The following is a 10959-nucleotide window of genomic DNA, read 5'->3' on the forward strand; positions in this document are numbered from 1 at the left end:
CCAGCAGGTCTCAGGTCAGCTCTTTGCCTCTGATGAAAATGTAGGCAAATTGGCAAAGTTTGGTAAAAGCACTCAGTATTACAATGTAACAACTATAGCCTATGTAGGTACCCACAAATACATAATGCAAGTACAATGATAGTACAGTACCTGATAGTACATGTTATTACACAGGTTGTACCACTGTACCTAATTAGGTACATGTAGGTACACTGTAACAGCGACACATTAAAATAAAGTGTTGCCGATGAATTTCCCCAGTAGTGGACAATAAAGACTTCTCTTCTAGCCTACACGTCACATGTAGCCTACTAGAAGTGATGTTTCAGCTAGAAGTGATGGTTCATAAATTAACCCTCCAACTTTGCTGATGCACAGAACAGGTGTGCTGAGCTTTGTTTTTGGCTCTTCAAAGTGTTGTAAGTAAGGTGGTGTAAGTAGCCTACAGTATAGGCAGGTGGTGAGACAGGTCAAGAAATATGGTGCAGTACTATACAGTTGATTTTCAGAAGGTGGTTTAGAGTAGTATAAATGAAATATAAATATGTGCACTGTATTACCTTATAAGAGCAGAATAAATATGGCTATGAATAACAATGTCAGTTGATATTATTTTAAATGTTGGTGACACTACATTAATAAGGAGAATAGCAATAATAAACAATAATGTGAATGCAATATCAATGGGCAATAAATGGAAATCAACAAATACTATAACATACAAACAATGACTCAGAACAGCCTAAGTGCATGGTGAACAAATATGTCTTTACACCCCTGTAGACAGATGCATGCAAAAACACAGAAATCAGACAAGGATTTTGTTTTTATAACACATGTAATAAGCAATGAACATTTGAAGATGTATTGTTTTGTTCTTCTAACATCAATAGTAGTTGTGCAGAGGTTGTAACATAATGATAAATACATGCTGCCTGTCACATTATGAATATATACCCTGTCTTGTCTTGCACATCAGAAGCAGCAGCACTATGCTATTACATCGTTCACCGTAGGGACTAATATGAGGGAGACTGAGCTGCCAATCTCTCTTAACAGGTCCTGCACCATATCTACAAATATCTGTTCTGCTCTGCACAAACATAAGCAGGGTCTGATTTAGCATGGCAGAGTGCTGATTGACAATAACATGGTTCCCTGCAGTGTTTGGTTGATTCCCATTGATGTTTGTGGGTTCTGTTTGACTGTACATTTTATGTGTGGCATCTCATTCCTCAGTTGTCTAACATGTTTTCTGACGGCCACTGATTGCATTAGCAGCTGAAAGACCAACTTGTAACAAGGTCCCAATTGTGGATACACCCATTAACAGTCCTTGCGACCAATGACATCCGGATCAACTACAAACTTTTGATTGATTTTCAACAATGAACAGTTAGTTCAGTGTAATATGTCCAGCTCTCTCCCCCATCTTAATAAGTCAACATTATATGATATGACCCTATTTTTACATTATAGCCTACATATGTTATAGCCTAACCCTTATCTATAGGTGACTGATGAGATTCATGTTAGCATATATTTATTGGCGACACAATTAATATTGGAGCTATTTCACTGTCGCAGACACAGACGTGCTTGGTAGCCTAGGCTACGTAGTCATAGGCCAACATGAGACTTAAGCCCTCGTGTCGTCATGACTTAGGTTAGCCTATGTTCTTCTTACTGTTGTGATTATCTGTAGGACATATTGTCTGTGCAACACAATTGTAGGCTAGGCCTATATTTGATTTTTCAGTAAGCTTATATATCAATGATAAAGCTTCTTTACTTTTTTGGTGTAATTATTTAGTTTTTTTTTTTATCTAAGGCTATTTTTGTTGTTGTTACATTATTATTTTGTTAATACATGGAATAAATCACCACAAACACACGCGACTGTAGCCTATTGGCTTCTTCTGTAGCCTACCCGGCTTGCGCAGCGTGGCTAACAACGCCCATAAAACAAGTGTAACCGTCGGCTCCTCGAGGCTTATTACTTAAACGAAGTTACAGCAGCTGCCTATTAGGCCCGAGGTGCAGTGAAATGGCGTCATCTGGTGGTCATACAATTCACCCGCTATTAGACCCGAAGTGCAGGAGAAGTGGATATTCAACCACGCCATCCTTCAGGTCGCAGCGACACGTAGGTGTACTTTATGTGCTGTGTCATGCTGCCATCTAGTGGTTGTGGAATATTTAACACCCATTATAGTTCTGGGAATAGATGTGCCCTCGAATAAATGTTACACTTTGTTACAAATTATTTGGGTAATCCATCTGATAAATTGTGTTTTTCTTTTTATACTTCGTACCTTTATAAATTAAAGTGTATCATTAAGGTACCTTTTTCAATGTCATTACTCTGACATTCGACATTAGTCGACCATAAATTTGGGCAATGGGCACATTGTTAGGGGTTGACACTTTGCATAAGATTTCTCCACATTACTTGATCCAAATTCTGTGATTTTTGTTGTATAAATGTTGTACAATTATGTAGTTTCGTATCAAAGTGGAATGGTGGTTTTCATAAGTCAGCGGCGTTAGTTTGAGCACATAATTGACGTTTTGTTTACATGTGTTCAATGTAAGTCAATGGGAGCCGGAAATCCATAAATAGCGGCGTCCAAAGAATCTTTTGCCGGATAGCATGACGGCGGTGGTAATGTTACCGTTAGCGTTGGTTGAGTGATGGAGGCCCATTTGATTGATTGCATTTGTAGAAAACTATAAATGCGGTTATACCAAGCAAATTGATAGCAGCACTGTTTGTATCTTTCGACTGTCATTTATTGCATGTGCTACAAAATCATTCTGTGCAATGGAAGATTTACCAACGTTACACCGGTCTGATACAGTTTTGCCTATACATGCGTGAGACTGAGACGCCTGTTTATTTTGTTTTAAGTGCGTGCAGGGTGTTTCCTTGACTAATGGAGCTGCGTGAATGTTATTACAACATTCGCCACGATATGGCAGTTTAAGTCCGCTTGATACTGTAAGGCGTAAGCCATTGGTTTCCAAAGGAGATTTTATTTGTGTCGCCAGCATAGCCTATTGACAATTTATGTTGTCAATAGGCCTACCTTATAATCCTACCTGTAGCTTAGGGAAGCTAACAGCTTTCTATTAGGATCTAGTTTGTTAGTTACCGTTTTGTCATAACTCCCTGATGCATTTTTGCATTTAGAATAGCCAGAGCGTGTATATCTCAATCGGAAAATTAAACAATATCGGCTGCCTATGGACTAGGCTGGGTGAACCCAGCCTGATCTGCCCGCTATTTATTTTTTGATTTCTTAAAAGATTGAGCTTGGTCTGATGAAAGCCAGACTAGCCATGGACCTCAGTTACACAATGCAAGGGAACATGAATCAGCCTATATTTGCACGAACAATAACGGACAATAGCTCTTCAACTTTGGCCCGTTAAAATGTGTATGAACTGTCTAGCGACGCATTTCATCAAGGCCCATTTGGACATGTCAGTTATTTGCACCACTGGTTAGATGTAAAACAGCATTTCGTTTCAGACGACTGTTACTTAATTTGTGCATTAACAATAACGTTTCAGACTACTGTTACTTAATTTGTGCATTGACAATAAAGTATTACATGAACTAAAGATGACTAAAATCTTATGTAGAAGAAGAAACATCCATCCATCCAAAAATGACCTTTGTTTTTGATAGCTGTTGAAAACGGCATGGAACTGACAGAGATGTTTTTGTTTATAAATACATAATAAATAAAATAAATAAATAAATAAATAAATAACATTATGCTGATACCTTTTGCTTTTCCCAAATACAATGTAGCCTACAGGTGTAAGTGACCTTTCATCAATCCAGTTGCAATGGATGAACTGTGATGAACTGCCCTACTTGTGATTGCTTAGAGATTTTAAAGGTTTTAGAACAATGCTACATCTTCTTTGGCTATTCTACAATCTATTCACCTTTTCAGCACCAGTAGGCTACTTTCTGTGCAGCCGCACACACACACTCAGGCATGCCAAACAAGCATACACAAAAGTTTCAAGAGTGGGGGATGGAGTAAAATATGGAGACAAATTGAAGTGTGATTTATTTTCGCGGAACGGATGTCCAGGACTGAGCGGCGGTCATATTTTGTACCGCTATGCGGTACATCTAGTTAAAACCTAGGTTAGTGTGAAAAATATGACTGACTCCACCTGCACACTAGGAGTTGGATGGAGGATCGGAGACATAATTCGATTTCTGACTGGTCCATGTTTGGTGAGAACATATGATGATAAACAAAGAAAGTACAAGGATACAACAATTTTATTTGTGACATGCTGTATAATACTTTGTAAAACATGTAGTGGAATGGCATTTAGCTGCTTAACTTTCCTGAGGTAGAAAGGTGGTAGGCCTATCACTATTTATAAGTATAAAGAAGAAAGATTTAGAAGAATTTAATTAATAGATTGAGAGAGAACGGTGTTTAAGGTTCAGTGTGTGTAAGCAAGTCCATATAATGTATTTAGAGTGTATGTAATCCATTAAAAATTTCGACCTGTACAGTTAGAATAATATTTATACATTTATTTCAAACGCTGTAAGCAGTTCTGGGGCGTTGACATGCCACGCTGACATCAAAAGAAATAGGCTAAAGGAAGTTGATGCAGCTTAGCTAGAGTCACAGATGAGATAAGGTGACACCACACGCTTGAAATAAACATAAAGAAACATGTGGTCATGAAAATAAAGGTCAGTGCTACTGTTTTGCAGAGCTTGTGTCTGCTTGTCACATGCACACACAGAAGTAATGAAAGAAAAAAACACATTTAAATTATTCTATTCTAAGATAATTAGGTCAATCCTCTAAATAAATATTTAAAAAAGGAAAAATAAGTGGAACGTCATTTTCTGTTTATGTCCTTTCTACATGGTATTCTGTATTTTCTCGGTTAATAGACTTGTGATAAAGAGGCAATGAAGGAGTGAGCCCTCTGTGTCTCTTGAAGACACAACAATGGCAGAGGCCTGGCTCTTGGTGCAATGGAGCACCATCCTGGTGTCTGCCTCTTCATGTCTAGCCTCAAGCTCATATCAAGAGGGCACACTACCAAGCAGCTGTATGGCTCCAAGCAAAACAACAAGGACCTGCACTGCCTCCATCGGAAACTATGGGTTGGCGAATTGAGAAAGATTCTCACTTCCCTTCCTTCTGTGCCTCAGGCTGTTATCAATCTTGTTATATGCCGTTGTACTACACAGTGTAAAAGGAAGAACTGCAACTGCAAAAAATACTAGCTGCAGTGCACTGCTGCATGTCGTTGCCACACTTCTGCTGATGTTTGCCGAAAAGAAGCAGACTAAGCATGTCACAGCCTAGCCATTTTCATGGTGGCCATTTTGGGGAAAAATGTGAAATGCACATGGAATGGCAGTTGTTTTTTGTCTGTTCATATTCCCTTTGGGACAGTAAAATAAAATAATAAAAGTGAATTCAGCACCCCAAATTTTACCAAACAAGTCCATTTGTTAACTTAATTCATCATTTTAGTACATTTCATTGCTTGTAAAGCTGAGAAACTGGGTTCAGCTGGGACGCTTACAGCCCCAAAGTTCAATGACCTCTAGAGGTCACCAGAGGTCATATAGAGCTTGTATTGCAGATTTGAATTCAGCACACCCAAATTGACCAAATAAAACTTGTTGCCAACTTTGTCTCAGAAATGCCTTGGGCTTCCTAAATAAGCACAATTTTCAATTTTGGTACCAGTCTACTATATCTGTACAAACTTTAAGCTTACTCAGTAGAAAAGATTGCACTCACATTTAGCATTCCTTGTTGAGCGCCACAAGGCAAGGTCATTTTTTCATTGCCCCAGTAGAACTAGTAACTTGTATAAATGTATGGTCTATATTGCTGTGTAATTTAGTTTAGTAAAAGGTATACTATGCATGTTTAAGTATTCTTGGCAAGTGTAGACCTTGCTCTAGAGTCGGGATGTATTTATATGTTACTCTGCTATTGTAAATAGAAAACTTCTCGCGACTTACCCCCCTGTACACAATACAAATGTTTGCTAATGCAAATGCTTTTGTTGTGGAGGTGAAGGTGCCGCTCTTGAAAGTTGCATGGCTGGTTTTCTCTGAAGTTTCTTATGTCTCTTTCAAACTACAGATCCGCTATACCCGATTTGGCAAACTTCTACAACGCTGTTATAGCCTATAGAGATAGATAGATAGATAGATAGATAGATAGATAGATAGATAGATACTTTATTGATCCCCAAGGGGAAATTCAGGAAGAGGGCCGTAAAGCGAATGCAGAAGTGGCGTTCACCCTGTTACAAGTTGATGATTAGGGTTGGGTATCGTTTGAATTTGAACGATTCCGATTCCAATTCCGATTTCTTATTTCGATTCCGGTTCCTAACGATTCTCGATTCCGATTTTTTTTAAGAGGCAGGGTCAAAAAAAGTTTAGGATATTTTAAATGAGCTAGCCAACCAACGGTCTTTCTCAGGGTATCTGCACATTTTCCAAGTGCAAATTTAAAGACTTTTAAGACCTTTTCAAGACATCTAAATGAAAATTAAGACTATACCACGGCAAAAAGATATATATGACTGTTTATGCAATAGTTTTTTTTCCTACTAATTTTAACCCCCACCCCATTTTGGATGTCTACAGAAGTTACCAAATATATTTTGGCGAAAGAAAAATAATTGTGTGTGAATTACACACAATTTTAGGGTCTGGGCTGCTTGCTTTTGAAGCTGGCTGTACATATTTGGATTTGCTTACTGCTGAGGCTGACTTCTGTTCACCTGTGTCTGTAGTAGCCTAGGGCTACTTGCCAAAGACATGTGCACTAGACTGGATTCCCTTCAATATTTTTTTCAAAGTTAGACTAAGCTATTTACATATTTTAATAAGCCTACTTTATATAATTTACTATGTGCATCTATTGTCCAATATGCAGCACAGCAAATTAAAGTTAACCCACTACTTTACATTTTGCATACCAGTTGTATCTAAACCAACCAAAGCTTGACTGAAACATTGTAAAACCATTGACTTGTTTTAAATTAATTAAGAGACAGGTCCTCCTCGCTAGCCTGAGAGCCAGACCCACATTAAAATGTAGGGTCTGGGCACTCACCGTTCGCAGTGCTCAGTCCGAGGGGCGGGATAATCAGTTGTCTTTCAAATTCCCTCTGCATGCAATAGGACAGCGGCAGCGCTATGAGTCCCATGCGTTTGCCACCAGCGGAGCTAGTTGGCTAGTTCAAACGTTTGCCAACTTAATAAAAGCTTAACTCGTGTGACACTGTTCGACAACAGCAACATCCATCTTATTTGTTTTCAAGTAGCAGGGAATTCAAGCCAAACCGTTGCAACTCTGCCATCAATCATTATGTTAAGCCCACCTAACGACTCTATACACGATTTCATTGGCCTGATTGAGATTCGATTTCTGGAGCTCACAAGCCAACGGAGAGTTGCTAGACTAGCCCTGGCAGCAATTTGCTGCCGCTAGGGGCGCGTCTAGATTTCTAGGCTACCTCCTCGCATGATCCTGCTGAAAACTGCTGGTTTCATCTCAAGCACGCACGCATTATGAACGCACGTTTTTTTTTTATGTAGCAGTCGCCGACATTCAAAAAATATGCGGTTATATTTCACAACTTTTGCGAAGTAGGCCTAGCCTACTGGGAAACGCTGGCAAGCAAGCTGCTGGCAGATATTACAGGTTGGCTATTATAACTTAGACAGATATTTTCTTCCCTAGGCTAGGCCAGCAAAACACGCTGGAAAGATGCAAACAGATCAACTTAACATATACAGTATTTCCTCCTGATTGCGAAGCACTGCACATAATTTGACCAGCAGTCTTCGCGTCCATAGTTTGTGAAACGATGCTGCGTCCGAGCAAAGATTTTAGATGCCAAGCGCAACTCCAAAAAGGAGAACAAATGAGCGTCCGGCTTGAGGCTGCGCTGGACGCCGGACAGGGCTTTTAAAATCCATATGTCCGGCCTAAATTCGAACGTATGGCCAACCTATCGTTAACTGACTTACCAACTCTTTCTCCCGCTCATTCTACTGTAGGCCTCCTCATTCCACGTAGGCTATCTGCTGTCTATCTCTCAGGCCTCAGCTACACCACGAAAACGTCAGGCATATTATTTTGTACATACTGTATTATTACCGTTTTCACTCCTTTAACCACACCCGTGAAAAACATCTTCACTCTGCAACCACTACACTTCCTCCCGTAGCCTAAAAGCCTAGTCACTTATACAATTGCGTTTTAAATACACGAAACTGGATGGAGACATCACTCGCTCTCTTGCACTCGCTGGCTGTCCCATACACACATTTAATACCTCTCTTTCGAAAATTCAGTTGTATTTAAGACTTTTTAAGGATCCGTGGGAACCCTGCTTGAAAAAGTCTGACCTTCTCCATGAATTTTAATTCTATGAACTATGCGCTTCTTCATTGGTGTTCAGCCGTTTCTTCTTCCGGTCGGCGGACTGGGAATCGAAACTAGGAATCGAAATTTAAACTTTTGAACGATTCCGGGAAAATCGCAAAGATAGTCCCGGTTCCAACCAATACTCGATATTCGATACCCAAGCCTATTGATGAACCACTGAAATGATTTTGAAAACATTACTTTAAGGTACAAAATAATCTTCGGTGTTGTTTTAAGTTTGTCACCTTTGATATTTATTCAAGTAATGAGGTCATTTGAATCTGCATAAATAAACATGCTAAATTTTTATCCTTTGTATGTCTTGATACAGGTGTTGTAAGATGAAAGATGCAAAAAAATAATAACTTGCTGTATCAATGCTTGTACGTTTTGTGTGGTGAAAAAAAAGACACTTTAAGCATCAGTTAAGATTAATTTGGATCCAATGCTGACTGATTCTTTTCTATATTTATCAATCTTGATCTTGTAAGTTTGAAATATTGGGCACAGGTCTGAGTAAGAGTGAACCTATGGCACAGAGGAGTAGACGTGCTCTGGCTGAGTCGTCGATAGGTCTGTGTTGGGGCCGGTGTGGGGCTGGATCTGGTAGTAGTCAACTGAGTTGAGCCACAGTGCATTCTAGCAGGAACAAAATCAGCAAAATGGGCTATCAAGACTATGACAGCACAGCATATAGTACCTAATAACAAACTCTTAAGCAAGCTGGTAAAAGGGAACTAGACCAGTTTCATTGGGGATTGTTTACATTAATAATGAAATCCACAATTTTAAATACACCCCTTCCTAACTTTACAGAGGCACTGCATAGTTAGTGCCTACTCCACAATTTTAGACATAAAAATAAATTCACCAGCATCATAACAAAAATACTAAACATGACCAATTCCTGGACTACTGGGCATTAGCCATTGTGTAGTCAGGAACCAATATTATTGTGATTGACATTAACGTCACCTGTGAGGGGCCTATCTCAGCATGGGATGAGGAAGACTGAGATTTGAAGGCACTCAGGCTCTTCACATCTGATGACGGACTCAGAGCCTGTAGAGAGAAGGAAGAAGTGTAAATGAACCCGAGGAACAGCAACTAGTGGTGTCTAGAACTTTCACATTCTCAGTGAACCAGGACTGAGCAGAGATGGCTGAAACCAGTTTCACAAGTCATCTTGCAGCCTAGACCCCCTACCTGGTAAAAGTTTCCCTATATGTCAGGTTTACATTTACTATGAGAGGGAAAGTACAGTAGCTTATCTTTTATTATATCCGTCACCTAATGTCTTGTAGATAATATATTAAGTGTGAGGGACGGATGGTAGAACATAGTCAGAGGCTCACCTTTGCACAAACAAGGTCTGTCTCCAGGTTCTCAGGGGGACACAAAAGACAAAACAGACACTCAATCAAGCGGCAAATTATTCAGTTACAGTAAAACAGTTATGCAACAAACAATTACAGTAAAACACAAAGGGAAGCCAAATTCATATGAAAGGGGGGACCAAACAGTAACCTTTAAAGGGAGTAATTGAGCATTGTTTGAACACGCACATTTGAAAATGAGTGACTCAGACAAACCTACCTCCACTGACTGATAAATGTGTGAAGATAAACTGCCTGCAGCAAAATGATGCACATTGTTAGGGAATACATGCACACCGCACCACAGCACGTTATTAGTGAACATAAGCACTGTAGAGTAGAGCAGGCCTCTCAAAATGAACTGTAGGCTACTTGTGACATTGTGACTGTGTGGCTTTCCAATGGAAGAAGAATGTTTGTGTACTGTATGTGAAAGTGATCATCATGCATTTATTTCTTACCTATATGAGCTATGTGTATGTCTACATACAGAAGCTGTGTTATTGTATAACATTTTGGCGTTTGAGTAAAATGTTTACAATTATTGTTTTCTGAAATTACTCAAATTACTAACTATATGAATCATCATTAGTAATGCCATCTTTTCCCCTTAAAGTGTATATGTCAGGTTAAAAAATATTTTTGACAAATGAAGGCTTCCGTTTTAACATTTCATATGTTATCTTAATGCAGAGGAACTGGAGATTGGGAACAAAATAGAACGTTCAAGCATTGTTTTTGTTTCTTGTTGAAAGGGTCTATAAAAATAACTAAATATTGTTCTATTGTATTTAAAGTTGATTTTTCAAGAAAAATCACTACTCACTACTATCTTGCTTCATGTCCCTTCATTTGTCAAAAATGTTTTTTAACCTGACATTTACACTTTAAGTTAGGGTCTGGGCCAGTTGAGGTAAGATTATGATCAGGGATAACCAACCACAAAGCTACAGTTAGTCAACCTATAAACATTATTCTACTGTACCTTTATTCGTCACGTGCATTCGGAAATACAGAACTCCACAAATGAATAGTCCTCCGAGTGCTAGTCCTCCAGCAATAATAATAAGTTTCCATTCAAGGGGTCCTGTTATGAAAGACTCTAGCAACAACATAAC

Source organism: Alosa sapidissima, chromosome 1, assembly GCF_018492685.1.
Source record: "Alosa sapidissima isolate fAloSap1 chromosome 1, fAloSap1.pri, whole genome shotgun sequence".
NCBI lineage: Eukaryota > Metazoa > Chordata > Actinopteri > Clupeiformes > Clupeidae > Alosa > Alosa sapidissima.